This window comes from Acomys minous (assembly GCF_964271855.1).
Source record: "Acomys minous genome assembly, chromosome: 11".
NCBI lineage: Eukaryota > Metazoa > Chordata > Mammalia > Rodentia > Muridae > Acomys > Acomys minous.
In genome coordinates, this window is record NC_140492.1 from 20,569,930 (window position 1) to 20,585,018 (window position 15,089).

The window sequence follows — 15,089 nt, forward strand, 5'->3', positions numbered from 1 at the left end:
CCATTAACATTGTCTGTGCATTCACATGTACCTTGAGATCGTGTGTGTGTGTGTGTGTGTGTGTGTGTGTGTGTGTACTCATGCACATATAATAGCATGAGGAATCTGGGACTCTTCTATGAAGGGAACTAAATGCTTCACAAAAGAGTTTGAAAAAAATCCCTGAGACTGGTTTAGCCACTGAAAAAAGTAGGTGGAAGAAGGATACTGGATATGAAGTAGAAAAATGCCCAGAGTAATTGCTACCCACTTTCCAATTACTCCTAGGCCAGAGGCTGAGAAAAATCATCCTGAGGGCTACCTTTGGCACTGTAAGCCAGCTGACACACTCTCATGAATAATGCACTTTGCCAAAGTAGAAGTGACCATGGTTTGTAGTTCACGCTTCCCTCCAACAATTTAATGTATGACTTTCATTTGGTTTGTCTGTAAAAACCAAAGGGATATGAGTGTACAGTTGTGAGCCAGAGCTTTGATTTATTTAGCAAGATTTATAAGTCATTATTTATATCATAGTTATGCAATTGTCTTTTAAAATAAGATTTTTTACTGGGTACAGAGTCACAAGAATAATAAGCATTCTATATGCATAGTTTACTGAATTTTATCTTTTCTGCTATTAAAACTTCATCTACTCAATGGTAATGCATGTACCTAAGTGCCAGACACGGCTCAAAGTACAAAGTCCATCTGTCTAATGAACATTTTGCCTATCAATCAAGTTTGTCATTACTCGGATTAAGTAGTTGAGATGGTCAGCTTCTTGGAAAATACGAGTAGTACATATGCCATAGTAAATTATAATGAATTACTGAAATTTGGGGCAAATGATGCTGTGTCAGTAAATATCATCTAAGTCTTGTTATTAGATTCTCTTCAGGACCAATAAAAACTAAAATGTTCCTTTTGATGTGGGGATTTTATCCCTTTGGCTTCCTCCTGAGGCACTTGTCCTGGTCATCATGATACCATCTCAGTACCTTGGCTACCACTGTCCTTATGACTAATTAAAAACTTGCACAACAGCAGTGTTAAAGGCAGCGACTACCTTCTCTCTGAAAGCAGGACTTCTGGCACCGGGTTTTGGCTTTGGTGATATCAGGCTGGTTCCACAGCATGGACACGGGCTATTTTTGAGCCAAGCCAGCTCCAGTGTCTCATTCCCTATAGTGGGAACAGGAGCTGACCTTGCTTGACTCTGAGTGAGTGGATTAGGCAGACATCATGTCTTCTCTGGGGAAGTTATAAAAAAAAAAAAGGTGTGGGGGTATTGTTTGCACAGGACAGGGAGCTTATGAGGAACACCAGGTATTTTCATACCCTCTTAGGAAGCAAAATCTTGACTTCTTTATCCCCTCTCTACTTCTTTTACAAGTAGGTGAAAATGAGGAGAAAAATGAGATACCAGCTTTCTCATAAGCACATACAGGGCAAATAAGATCTAGTTGTCAATAAGCTTAGCTACTTGTCTTGATGTCTGAAAAGGTCCTTTGCATTCCTGTTAAATGATATTTCCCCCTCAAGGATGGAAAGCATCTTAAGATAAAGAGAATTGCTTACTTAATTGAATTGGTCAGTATTTAACAGATAAAGATAAATTATCTTGAACCTGGTGAATAAAAAGAAGATTTAATTTAATTTAACAACATTCTACATAGCCATGTGATATAAGATAGACGTGGAAAATATGCTCTCTTTTTACATGAAAGAATACTGGGAAAAAATGAAGAAAGAGGGTAGCGGCAATGAACAATTCATTTCTCCCCTTGTCTCTGCAAGTCTTCCCTAGGCCACGCCTCCCCTCTGACCCTAGTGTGTCTCTGAGGACACTTAGGTAGCTATGCTTGGGAAAGACCTCAAGCCGGATCCTCTTTGTCTTTTTAGGTACATTCTGGAACTCCTGGGTCCACCCTCCTCCTTTCTCTCCTCTCACTGTGAAGCAACTGGCTCCATCCTAGGCAGTGTCCTCACACTGCTGGAAAGCAAGCCTTGATATCTTCTCTACCTGGAGTCTCCAAGGAAGGCTCCAGGAAGAGGGGCGGAAGCCCCTGCTGATGACATGGACATCCTGAGCACTGGGTTCCAAATGCTAGCTCCTTGAGTTTCTGCACTTTTTATGCCACCTGTTTATTGAAGAAAAACTTGGTACTGCTCATACGATTTGAAGAATTTGAAAAATAACTTCTAAGGAACTTTCTGGTTGTAAACTGATTTCTTTTTTTTTTTTTTAACTGATTTCTAAAGGCTTCTGGGACCCCAAGACTACCAGGACTAGAGTGCTTATTCCCTAATTATTTTGAGCTAATGAATTTTAATAATCAGGGGAAACACACTCAGCAATGTTATTACGCACATTGTTCTTGTGATATACTTAATTTTAAAATTATTTTCTACATTTTAAAATTATTAGGTCATTATGTCATTCATCAAATGGTGTTGAGCCCTTCCTCTGCGTCCAGGACAATGTGAAGCATTCAATGAAATATCAGACAAAACAAAGCCTGGTGCTTGCCTTTGACGTACCTTAACTCTGGTCTCCAAGAGAAAAAGCAGCATGCTATTTACCTCTTTCAAATGCTAGAAGAAACGCAAGAGTGCTCACAGAATGCTTTTCTAAAAAAGATTACTTTTTGTTACTGCAGTTATGCAAGATAATACTAGAGCATTAAATAGTATTTTTCTCCACAAATTTATGTGTGTGCATGTGTGTGAGTGCATGCATGTGTGTGTGAGTGTGTGCATGTGAGTGTGTGTGAGTGAGTGCGTGCATGCAAGTGCGTGCTTTATCTTCCCAACTACATACAGCACAAGCTTCCAGTAGCTGGAGGCGGAATGTTATATTGCCTTTCTTTTCTCACATCCCTGTCTCTCAACAGCAATCTCATGACTTTATACATAATTGTTTCTTACTTCTTGCTAAGTAGTATGAATAAAAGTAAAAACATATGAAAAATGACATCTTCATCCATTAGCTGGCTAGATTCCAATGAGAGAATTTGATAGCAACCTTGAGGTGGTAGATCCTTCCATTTCTTTTGTGTTGAAAAACTTGATAGTGGATCCTAATTCTCACTTTTGTATGATGGGGGGCAAAATGGCCTTCAATTATGACATCTGGAAATGATACTGACAACCTTTGGAAATTTTAGTAAGTATCATTTGGTGTCACAACTTCTTTTGAAAGTTACTGGGGCAAGAGTGCTACAAATGCCATCCAAGAAAATGGCACCCAAGATGTCATTATTACTAAGACCACCTCTGCGAGTCAATAAGTACACTCCTGATAAGACGGCAGCGTATTCTTTAGAAGCACGCCATCACTTTAATTTCTCATTTCACATTTGCGTTTCATCTGGCTCATATTTTTTTGAAGTCATTTTCTACTGTGCCTTCTTTTCTGAAACTGATTTTGTTTTGACGGACCCAGCTTCCCTGGAGGAAGGCACATATGGAAAAACCTATGCACCACTGAGCTGCTAATAATAATTATCCCTGCCCTCTCCCGGCTTTCCTTTTATCTGAAGATATCAAAGCGCTTTTCAAACCCGTGTCTATAGTTACCTCCACCACACAAAAGGATAACTACAAGGGGTTTACAGGTTGACAAAGGAAAGAAAAGAAAAAGCACACAACACCACGCCACTGCTTTCTTCCATCGTCTTCTCTTCCTCTGGACCCAGGGGCTTCTAAGGAAGTGGGGAATCTTTGCGAGATTTAGGAAATTCAGGCAAATCAGGACCATGTCTAAAGGATGGGCACTTAGCTCCGGTGGAGGCCTGGCATCAGAAGGCATTTGAACACAAATAGCCACATTCCTACACAGCACAGTGCTGGAGGCCATGCTTACATTCTGTTAATGACACTAATTAAAGCCTTTGAGTCAGAATTCCCAGGAACCCACCTACATGGGTGGTGCCAGGTTCTCCACAGTGTTGGGTCTTCGCCATCTTCTTTCCCACCTGAGTAAAACAATTGGTAAATTGGAAAAGCACTAGAATCTACATTTCCCAGAAGAAGCCAAGTGGGGAACTAACAGGATGAATTCCTTGGTTTCCTGAAGGGCTTGAAGAGTTTGGAGGCTTGAAGTGCATTAGCTGTTCGCCTTGTAGTCCTTAAGACATTAGCCATCTGTTCGTAAGACATTTAGATTTCTCTCTCTGCGTTCTACTTGAAGATACAGTGGTATACCTCAAACTGATACGTTTCCATCGAATGAACAAAATGGAACAAGTGGGCAGGAAGCATTCAACGACCATTAACCATGGGGCTTAAGAACTGGCAAAGGGTGTGGTCTTCCTGACAGAAACTATGGCTCCAGGGCCTCCAGACCAATGCAAAACTAGAAACTAAAAGCTGTAATGCAGTGAAATGCTCTGGCCACCAAGTTATTCCGAAAGCAGCTGCGAACATCTGGTAAGTGGAGAGAACATTGGTTATTATTTAACTCTTATGGATATGTCCCACGAAAGATACTTGGGAATATTTCTTTGCTCTTCATTTAAACAAGAACACCGAGACTTTTTATATGTATAATAAAGCTAATTTTACATTTAATAGACACAATTTTATTTTTAATGTTAATATAATCATAGTCATATTAAATTTTAGAAGTGAATAAAACTTTTATAACATTAGGATTATCTTTCTGGCCTCTATTTGCCGATTAAAATGTTCTTACTTCAATCTCTTTAGATTAAATTAAATTTTATGATGCTCTCTCTATTTTTCTCTTAGGAGTATCACCATTGTTTAAAAAAAAAAAAAATAGGTCACATTAGGTTGTCTTGTCGAGGTGGCTCAGAAGGTAAAGGTGCAAGCCTGGCAACTTGAGTTTAATTTCCAGAACCCACTTAAATGTAAGGGACAAAAAGCAACTCTGCAACATTGTCCTCTCACTGCTACAGGAACACTGCCGATGGTAGATGTGGCCCCTAGTCCCACACTCCAAGTAAATAGAACATAAATGAAAAAAGTTAGGGTTTTCACAGCAAGCTCTTTCTTACGTTTGCTTTCACATCTACTGTCAGACGTCTCTCCTGTGTTTGAGTTCTGAGATAGCATCTCACTGTGTAGCTCAGGATGGCTTCCTTGCTTGAATCCTCCTGCTTCAGCCTTCCAAATTCTGGGATTATAGTCATGCGCTGTGATGAGCTTGGTGTCATCATTTCAGCTGAATGAGAATGGGTTGTTGTCAACTGAGGATGCTTAAATCTAGGGAAACAGTAGCCATTCCTTATATAGCATCTATGGAAAGTCTCACTGTCTGATTTTGGGTTAAGCTGTATGTTCTTTCATTTCATCCTTAAAATACCACCGAGCTAAGCACTTGTATTATTTGCATTTTTACAGGCTGGGAAACTGCAGCTCAGAACTTAAGTCTTCTGACTTTGTCTCACAGGTACTAAACGATGCAGCTATCATTAGAAGCCAGGTCACACTGTCTCTCTGAGAGGCTGCAACTTTAACCTGTTACGTAACCGATTCTTAAGTTTCTAGTTCTGTGACCTTCGCTGTGTCTAGCTAAGTCATCACAGACCAGGAGCTCTTGCTCTCTGCTCCAACATCCTTAGGCAGTTTGGCATACATGTTTGATCGGGCTGGAAACGCCAAAGTTTCTAACCCTTCCCCGTAACCTCTCCTGCTTTATTTAAGCTTGGGGAACCGCCCGCCCCCCGCCCCCCGCTCCCCACCGCCTTGGTCAACTTTAATGGCTGAAATGCCCTCTCCCAGGGACGACCTTACTGCGTGTCGTTTCTTTGTAAATAGAGCTGCGCTGCTGATGGCTTTTGATTCATCGTCACGCTGCTATTTGGTGTCCGTGAGGAGGGCGCTGGAAGAGGCAGCCGTCTTGAGCTCTTATAAAGGGAAACAGGTGGCTGGTCCTGTTGGACACATTCCCTCTGGCAGTGGAGGGGAAGCTGCAACTTGTATTTAGCATTTTAATTGAGGCTGGCATTTGCAGAGCTACTTTTCTCTTTAAAAGTCTTTTCAGATGAGAGGAAACCAAAATAGAAAGTATTATAACTTCTTCCTGTGTCGCGAACATTTAGCTCCTGAAGATGAAACTTCGCTTTACTTTTTGCTCACATGCAGCATTGCCTGCTCCGGGGCTAACAGTCAGTAGGGAGAAAAGAGTACACACAGGTGTTCAGCGAAGAGGGAGAGTGAATGTTTTTGTCAACATTTTGATCAACTTTCCCCACAATCACCAAGACTCTCCAAATAGAATCTGCTGACTTCAATGCGGGGTCAGTGTGTTACAGTGACTCACAGCCAGGTAGTGTAGAACAAACAAACTCAACAAAAGGGAATTCATATGTAAATGCTATTTCCTTATTGCTACGGAGAGCTAAGTTTTTCACAAAATAGATCTGGGTGGGTTAAAAAAAAAATCCTCCTCATAGGTGGTTCCTGCTGAGTCTCCCATATCCCTGGGCCTCAAGAAATACACATGCTCAAACAACTGTTTCCCTCCCCTTCCTCTCTCCCAACTCCTAGAGTGCACCAGAGGCATTTAGTTCCTCAGAGAAAATACTCCTGAACCAGATCCAGTGTGGCTCCTACCCACGCCACTTCCCAGAAGCTAGCCTTGCCAAGGTCTCCAGTAACATGCTCACTGCCAAAACCAAATGGCAAGCCTCCATCGCGATGCTCCTTGACCTACGTACAGAATTTGACACTGCTGATAACCAATTACACAACCCTCCCTTCTTGGCTTCTGAGCCTCTTTCCTCATTTAGTCTGCGCCTCACTCCAGCTGATTTAGACACCCCTCAGCCTGTACCACCTAGCTCCCACCTCCCAGGGCCGTCCTCCCCTCCCTACCCCACCCCCCTGTGCTCTTTTGCTGACCATAAGCTTCATCTGTGGCTGACTCACAGATAGCAGAGGCCACTCGCTATTCATTATATTAAAATCCCAGTGCCTAGGCAATGATTGCAAAAATAGGAAATGTTCAAAAGATGTGTGTTGAACCTATGCACATACTTAAGAGATCATTTTCTGCATTTTTCTGTATATTTACCTGGTTGGAGTACGAAACGCCAGAACCAATCCGTATTATTATTGTTCTGGTTTGTTCTGTTCCTTCTAATTTCTGAGGTTATATGGATATGCCACCACGTCCAGTTTATTCAGAGTTGGGGTTTGATCCCAATGCCTCATGCAAGACAGACAAACATGCTTTATCGCCCACACCCTCTCCACTCACTAAACAGAAAGTTTTCTTCTTCCTTTCACTTTTCCCACACCTAACATCCATGCGCGAATAAAGAACGCTGATAAATAACAAATAACAGTGCCGCGAGCAAAACTCTACACTTGGTGGTTTTTCAACTTCTTTTTCCAGTTCCCAATTAAATCTGCTTTTTCAGTCATGGCATTTTCTGAATATGATTTGTCTCCTTTTTAAGACTTCCAGTAGATATTTACAATACTTGTGCATAATAAATTGTAAAAAGCATTCTGTGTTCAATTCGCATTTTGTATTGCAGGTACTTGCCCTGATACATTACAATGTGGCCAATTACTATTAGTTGAATGATGCCTTCATGAACCAATGGATTTTGTGTATGGTTTCTTAATTTGATCATTAAGGTCATCCTATCAGTGAACTAGCTCTTCTATTCTCTTATTACTTTTGTCCTTTTAATTGCCAAGTCATATAATCCCTGAGGTGACATAATCAAAGGCATGGCAATCTATTATTTCCACGAAAAATCTGTAGGCTTAATTCTGTCTATAGGTTATATGAAATCCCTCATCTCCTAGCTCCATTTGGATATGAATCTCCCTACAATTTTAGGTCACAGTATTTCATCCCTATAATTATTCAGTTCACTGGTGCCTCCCACCCACACTTTTTTAGGTTTGTGCAGACATGTGTGTCCATGTGCTCAGAAACAGGTTTGCAACATGTAGCCCAGGCTGGCTTATCATCGTCCTCTTCATCTGCCTGAGGATTACAAGCATTCTATCACATTGGCCCAACGTTGCCTTTTTCTTTATTATTTACTGGATGCTATACTTTCTTGAAGCCATTTTTTTTTAATTTGCTGTATAAATTATGTTAGCTCCTCATTTAGTTGAAAGTTCTTTTTTCTTTTTATAAGATGCCTTACTGTCTTACTTTCTCTTGCTGTGAAGAGACAGTATGAACAGGAAATTCATAAAAGAAAGCATGTGATTGGTGGCTTATTACAGCTTCAGAGAGTAGGAAAGCCCATGACCGTCGTGGTGGGGAGCATGGTAGCAGGTAGGCAGGCATGGCGCTGGAGAAGTGGCTGTGGGCTTACATCTGATCCACATGTAGGAGGCAGAGAAAGAGAGAAGGCTAACTGGGATGCCATGAGCTTTTGAAACCTCAAACACATCTCTTCCCACAAGGCCACACCTCCTAGTCTTTCCAAGCAGTTCCACCAATCCCAGAGCTAGCATTCACATACATGAGCCTACAGGGGCCATCATCATTCAGGCCAGCAGAGAAACCATTGTCCCTCTTGCTGTTTCTGTCATGTCTATGAATATATCACAATTATGAGTCAGCTCACTCCGCTCAACCTACAATAATTTCACTTTACATTTCTCATTAACTGAATAGATGGATGATCAGATAGGCAAATTAACTTCCAACATGTTTTTAAAACATTGTTTAATACATTCTTTTAGAACTAAAGTCTTGCTTCAGAGAAATATTTTATTCTGTCCTTTCATTGTAAGCACATTTTTCACACATTCCAATGGTCTGAAATTGCCTATGTTTCAATTCCAATATATTTGTGGCCCTTTTACATATTTCTGATCATAAACTCCTAAAAACAAGAACTGTTATTTATTGCACATAATCTAAAACCTTTTAGCACTATTCTGTGGGTATATAGACAATGAAAACATTATGTGTAAGTCTGCTAACAGATTATTAGGCACATATCTGAAGCTGCATTGATATCTGAAACCACAAAAATCAATTTATTCTTCCACCTCTGACCAGTATATTCATTGAACATGGCTAGAGAGTGTGTATAATCAAAAATGGACCCCTTCCATTATTCAATGATTCTTGTTAGATCAATAGTATTTCCCATTTAGTAAAATGTGATGTCTCATGACTTTTCATGGCAATCTGTATAATTGGAACAGATTCATTTGATTAGCATGAGGAGTGGAGATCATACGAAGCATCACAATGAGCTACAAAGAGAAGCCTGTGTTGATATTTCTAATTCTAAAAAGAACACCTTTTTAATTTCTAGATTTTTCCCCCCTCCTAGTTGATTATTCCAAACTACCATTTGTGCTAGCTCTAGACAGACTCCTTTGCCCAACATTTCAGGTCTTCGATAAAATATAAATGAGCAACAGCTTCCTGCTAACCACAAATTCCCCTTCTGCTTTTGCTTTGTCTAAATGTTCTTCCTGAATGCCCAGAGGACTTTCCCTTCCTGCTTGGCAAAGTCCTAAATTAGTTTGAATCGCATTATTCTTATATCCATTGCATGTACCTGCATTATGATTCCAAGGGTAATGTGTGTCCTTTAACCATAGTGTGCTTATCATCAATGCTTCAAGGGATTACACTTGGGCCTTGATCTTGCTCAGGTCATCAAGGTTGCTTGCAGGCGGGGGGGGGGGGGGGGGGGCTACAGTGGACACAGTAGTGGTTGCATGTCTATAAATCTCTGAACTCAGAACTCGTATTTCTCAACCAAAGCAGTGACTGTCTACCCGTACTGTGTTATGTTTTTGCATTAGTCATATGCTCATGTTTCTGCCCATACAAAAAGTTACAACCCATTTTACCCCTTTGCATTCAAGGCAAGCAATTTGTTCTATTGTATTTCTGTTCTAACTTTCATGAGAATCAGACAAAAATCTTATTTCACTGTCATACATGCTTGTAATATTGGAAGCCAAATGAAAGCAAATAAAAGATGGGGGGAAAGCATGTGAAGTTTAGTTGAATTAAGTAAGTGTTCTTTGTCTGCTTTCTGCTCTTTTGTGCATTTATCTCTTCTTGATTATACTAAAGTTGGATCTATGATTGTGTCAAAACATATGGATTCTGAAATCTTTGGCTTTTGAACTATCTACTCCATGTATAGGGTGTGATATGAAGCACTCCATCACTCCTTTTAGATCATAGTATTGCTATTTTTTTTGACCTTATAGCTTTTATTTTAGACACTGAGATCTAGAAAATTACATTTGTAAATGGTTCCTCACCATTTTCTGCTTGCTTTATAGTCACTAACTTGGCCCTATCCTCTTAGATCTAAGTCGCTGTGATAAACACAGTAACATGACCATGGCACACCTAACCCTTCTCCAGCACCCTCTGAAGTTCATGGTGCACAGCACCCTCGAACAACTAATGACAATGAGAAAAAAATCATCAGAGCCTTGATTTCATTCAACACATGGGGAAATATTTGCTTATAAATTTTTGCTTTAGGTGCTAAACTAAGTTGCATAAGTTTCAAGATGAATGCAAGACCTCCCATATAGATCGTCCTCAAGAATATGTCAACAACCACATTGCTACACACACACACACACACACACACACACACACACACACACACACATATATATATATATATATATATATATATATATATATATATATATATATATCTCAGAAGCCAGGGACTTAAAAGATAGCAATTTTGGTTGCCACTGCCTCATCTAAATGCTTAGGTCCTAAAAGGTTGAACTTTGCCACTTTTGAACTGAAGTAATGGCAGAAAAGGAGGTAGCTGCCTATTGGCATCTCAGTTCCCATTCCATGAAACTGGTAGATTGGTCCAGAAGAGCAGTGGTCCATCTGGTATACCAAAATGAAGTTTAATGGCAAGCTCCAGATACAGGGAGGGCCAAACATCTAAATCTTTCATTATGTACTTCGGCAGCCAGAGGGACTATTTGACACAAAAGTATGAGCCCCTACGTACGCTAGAGGAGACAGAGAAATTGAACATTCCCAGAAAAAAAAGACATCTAAGATATTAGACAGCCTTAAGAGAAAATGAAGATATTTAAGAAACAATAAGCTCTTTGCTCCTTTGAATCTATTTGCATTGCTAATGTATAAACACCATTATTTTACCTTTATTTTCAAATTTCCAACTCTCTTAATTATGATTTCTTTCTATTAGGTATTTTAATGTTTGTGAAACTCATGAGGTGAGCTGCGTTGATGAAAAATGACACTCAGAATAAGGAAGGACTCCATAGGCATAAGCTGAAGTAAGTAAAAATTCCATCCTATTTTGTGAAATTCTTGCAAAGGGGTCTAGTCATCAGCAACCCACAGAACTGGGAGAGAGGAGGAACAGTCACTCATTTTCTCCAAAACTCAAGGGTGTTTATATAGGAGGAAACCCACCTAAATACCATACATCCTAGCCTTCTTGTTAACACCAGTGGTCTACTTTTAGCAGCGGCATGTTGGTTGAAGTAGTGGGATTAGAGTGTTGTGAAGTGGTCCTGACATTCGAAATGTACCAAGTGCTATGTGAAGCAAAGGTTGGGGTCAGTAAATGTACCCACATATTTAGCCTGATAGGTCTAAGAAATGGCACTTACAATAGTGAATACAGAGAAGAGAGTGGTGGGAGGTGATGGACTGTGTTGGACTATGTTTGAATTCAAAAGGATTGTGATATGGCTAACAGGAAACGCCTACTAGGAGATTGCATACATGACTGCAGAGGGTTTCTTATCAGCAGTATTTGAGTTAGCACTATTAAAATGTGGACAGAGTATCTATTCTTACTTTTGAGTCATACAGTTCGCTTGTCTCTTTTCCTTCCTTCCTTCATTCATTCCATCTTCCTTTCCTTTCTTCCTTCCTTCCCTCCTTCCTTGCTTCCTGATTTCCTCCTCCCATCAAATCCTTCTTCCAGAAACACAGTTATGGAGAAAATAAAAGCTGCCTATTATTTGCAGGTTTTTTTTTCAGTGTTAGATGTAGACCCCAGACTCTCACACATAACAAATAAATGTTCTACCTTTTGGCTGAAGCTGTAGCTCAGCTCTTTATCTAAAATGTTTTTACATGCACTTCTTTGTGTGTGTGTGGGGGGGGGGTGCGTGGGGATGGAGGGGTGCATGTGGAAGTCAGAGAACAACTTGCTGGTGTTGGTTCTCCTTCCATCATGTGGATTCTGGGGACTCAGGCCATCAGGCTAGGTGACAAGTGCCTTTGTCCTCTAAGCTGTCTCACTGGGCCTGTAAAGATTGTCTTAAACATTATTTGGGGCGTTTTATTTATGGAACTTGAAGAAAACTTTTGCTCACATGTGCACTTTAAAAGGAATTGCCACAGTGTTCATATCTGTTGTCCTTATGGCTATTGTGTTTTTATATTTAATAATGAAAGAAAATTGCACCTGTCGTAAGTATTTTCAAAACATCCTATTTCTTCCATGTCTTCTGTCTGAAGTGCGGCACGATTCTCATCTCTGCTCCTCTGTCAGTATCTACTAACTTTGACTTCTCTTGCTAATCTGCTGCCGCTTCCCTGTTATTCCTCCTGCAAGCTCTTCTCAGATGAATGAGGCCTTTCCAGGCTCTTCCCTTGATCCATGCAAATGTAAATAGCTGATTGAATTATGTCACTGTGTGTTTATGAAGTTTTTATTACTGTTTGGCTCTGTTATAGTCATTTTGAAGTTAGGTAAGTGTTCCATTAGGATCATTTAAAATTCAATTTATTAATCCAGTCATTTTCCTCTAGTGGGAGAAAAACGGAAATGCACGTGAGAACTATTGTCGGAAGCTGAGGCATTCGCAGAATGGTTTGTTTCTTCTTTAGATTAGACAAGAATAAAGACTTTCATTAGCATACCTTAATTACAATTTTCATTGGAAACATTTGGGCTTTTGAAAGCAATTAGAAATCATTTGAATTATTTTTACAAATGGGACAATTTTACAGGTAGTTATTTTCATATTATATATATTTAATGGTAAGATATTCAAACGATAATAATCAGTAACAACTAAACTATAATGCTTATAAAACATTAATTTTTAATGAAAAGAGATAAAACGAAAGGCTGATGAGATGGTTCCATGGGTAAAGGTGCTTTGCTCGAAGCCTCACAATGGGTGCTGCGTCCCTGGATGCACATAGGAGGAGAGAACAAACTCCTGAAAGTTGTTCTCTTATCTCCACAGGGGTATCATGTGGCATGTGTATACCCCACCCTCACCCCCATCATGACACACAAGCAAACAAACAAATATAAAAAAGTAACTAAAATGCAGAAATTGAAGAGAGGCAATTAGAAGTTTATTTTCTTAAATACCATTAGTGGTAACAGGGATATCAATATTACCTCCACAAAAGTCAACTCTTAAACATCTTACCCAGAAGAAATCCATTCCCAGAGGTGTGTTCCAATTATTTATAATATTGATAACTACTGTTGATGCCTTTTATAAACCTGGGAGGATATAGTTCACTTTGTAATACTTTTAATTCTTCAAAATTCTAATTTAGGTTTTTACGTGTATAATTGAACAAAAATTACAATGAAAGACTAGCAAAATGATTTATTACCATGTAGATTTTGAGCTACATTTCTTGGTTAGAAATTGCCCAGCCATAGGTTTAAAATAACTAAATTTTAACATTGTATAACATCTTCTGAGGATTTTTACGTGCATGGTATAAAACCACAATGATTTCTTGAGACAACAGACACTCAAAGACTGCTCACAGGAAGTCGTGGAAGTGGGTATCATTAGGAAAAGACTCTCAGAATCTCAGATGCTTTGCAGATGGAATTGCATCACCGTCCAGCCGTGGTCCACGTCTAACACCACACTGTTTTAATTCTTCATGTTTGGAGCGCATACGGGGAGTTCTCATTAGCTAAGTGGAGAATACACTTTTCAGAATGCAAGTGACATCTTACCCACTCAAGCCACCTCCTTTAACAGCTCAAGAACACTGCCATCCTACATCAGAGCTAGCCCACTGCCATCCTGCGTTGGAGCTAGCCCATCCTTGCTTCTCCTTTGTACATTTATATGTGTCACTTAGCACCCTTCCTCCTGCTTGGAAAGCCATCAAGAATATTCATCTTAGGAGTCATTGTAACTCTATTTAATGAGCCAGTCAGCAGCATTCTAGACAAGCATGAGCAAAAGTCTGTCTGTGCTTTTTTTCCCCCTGGACTAAGAAAGTCATTATCTCAAAACCCAGCCTGTGGGAAATGGGCTTGGATATGCTCCATAGATATTACACAGCCGCAGAGCCCACCTGAAAGGCTATGCTCTGTCCTAACTGTCTAAGGCCCTCCATGTTTATGTAGGTTCATCAGTGCAAGAGAAACTAGTGAAAAAGCTCGCCTTTCACTTTTCTTTTCCTTTATTCAGACAGATGCCGCAAGCATTGGGATGTTTTGCTTAGCATCTCAAGTGAAGAACACAAAAGCACAAAACCGTCTAATTTCTATAGCTATACCCACTCCTGCCCTACCCCCACCACCTCCTCACTTCCCCAGGGTGTTATCGTATTTGGCAAGATGGGGCTCAGTTCCACTTAAAATGATGGGACTAAACATCCCATCTAAAGTGGAGGGTCTGTGCACTCTTAGAAACACAGTTCAACTTAAGCAGATATTAGGCCATAAAATTAGATATTAGGCCATAAAATTAATCGGTCTACATTTGGAATTCAACAGATTTTTGAGTTTCATTTGACATTTTAAGAATAAGTTAGCATAAATATACATTAAAGTATCAAGCCCATTGAGCCAAAATATTTAGTGGCGATATTTCATATTTTATAGTCTTAGAATAATGCAAATTGGTAAAATGTGTGTTAACTCTTGAATATTTGTATATTGCGTGCACAACAATAAAACACAGTAAAGAAAGCATTGGGAATACATAAAGAAGTAATTATGTCATCAATAAAATGTATCACTAATGCATTTCAAAAATACATGCAAGGGAGCTGAAAAGATGGCTGAGTAGTTAAGAGAACTGGCTGCTCTTTTAGAGGACCAGGGTTCAATTCCCAGCACCCACATGGCAGCTCACAACTGTTTCTAACTCCTGTTCCAGAGCATTCAATA

The 15,089-nt window shown here is 39.7% G+C and overlaps 1 long non-coding RNA gene across 2 annotated transcripts; it reads right to left on the minus strand.

The window, feature by feature from the left end:
* Nucleotides 1-476: 476 nt before the first annotated feature.
* Nucleotides 477-5,969, minus strand: LOC311608405. Of its 2 annotated transcripts, none has more exons than XR_014782955.1 (3): nt 5,743-5,969; nt 5,004-5,170; nt 477-4,410 (listed from the first exon to the last, which is right to left on the minus strand). It is a non-coding gene; the product is annotated as an uncharacterized lncRNA (long non-coding RNA). The 2 variants fall into 2 exon arrangements; XR_014782956.1 differs by having other exon boundaries at nt 5,004-5,211; nt 5,738-5,969.
* Between the last annotated feature and the right edge of the window lie 9,120 nt (nt 5,970-15,089).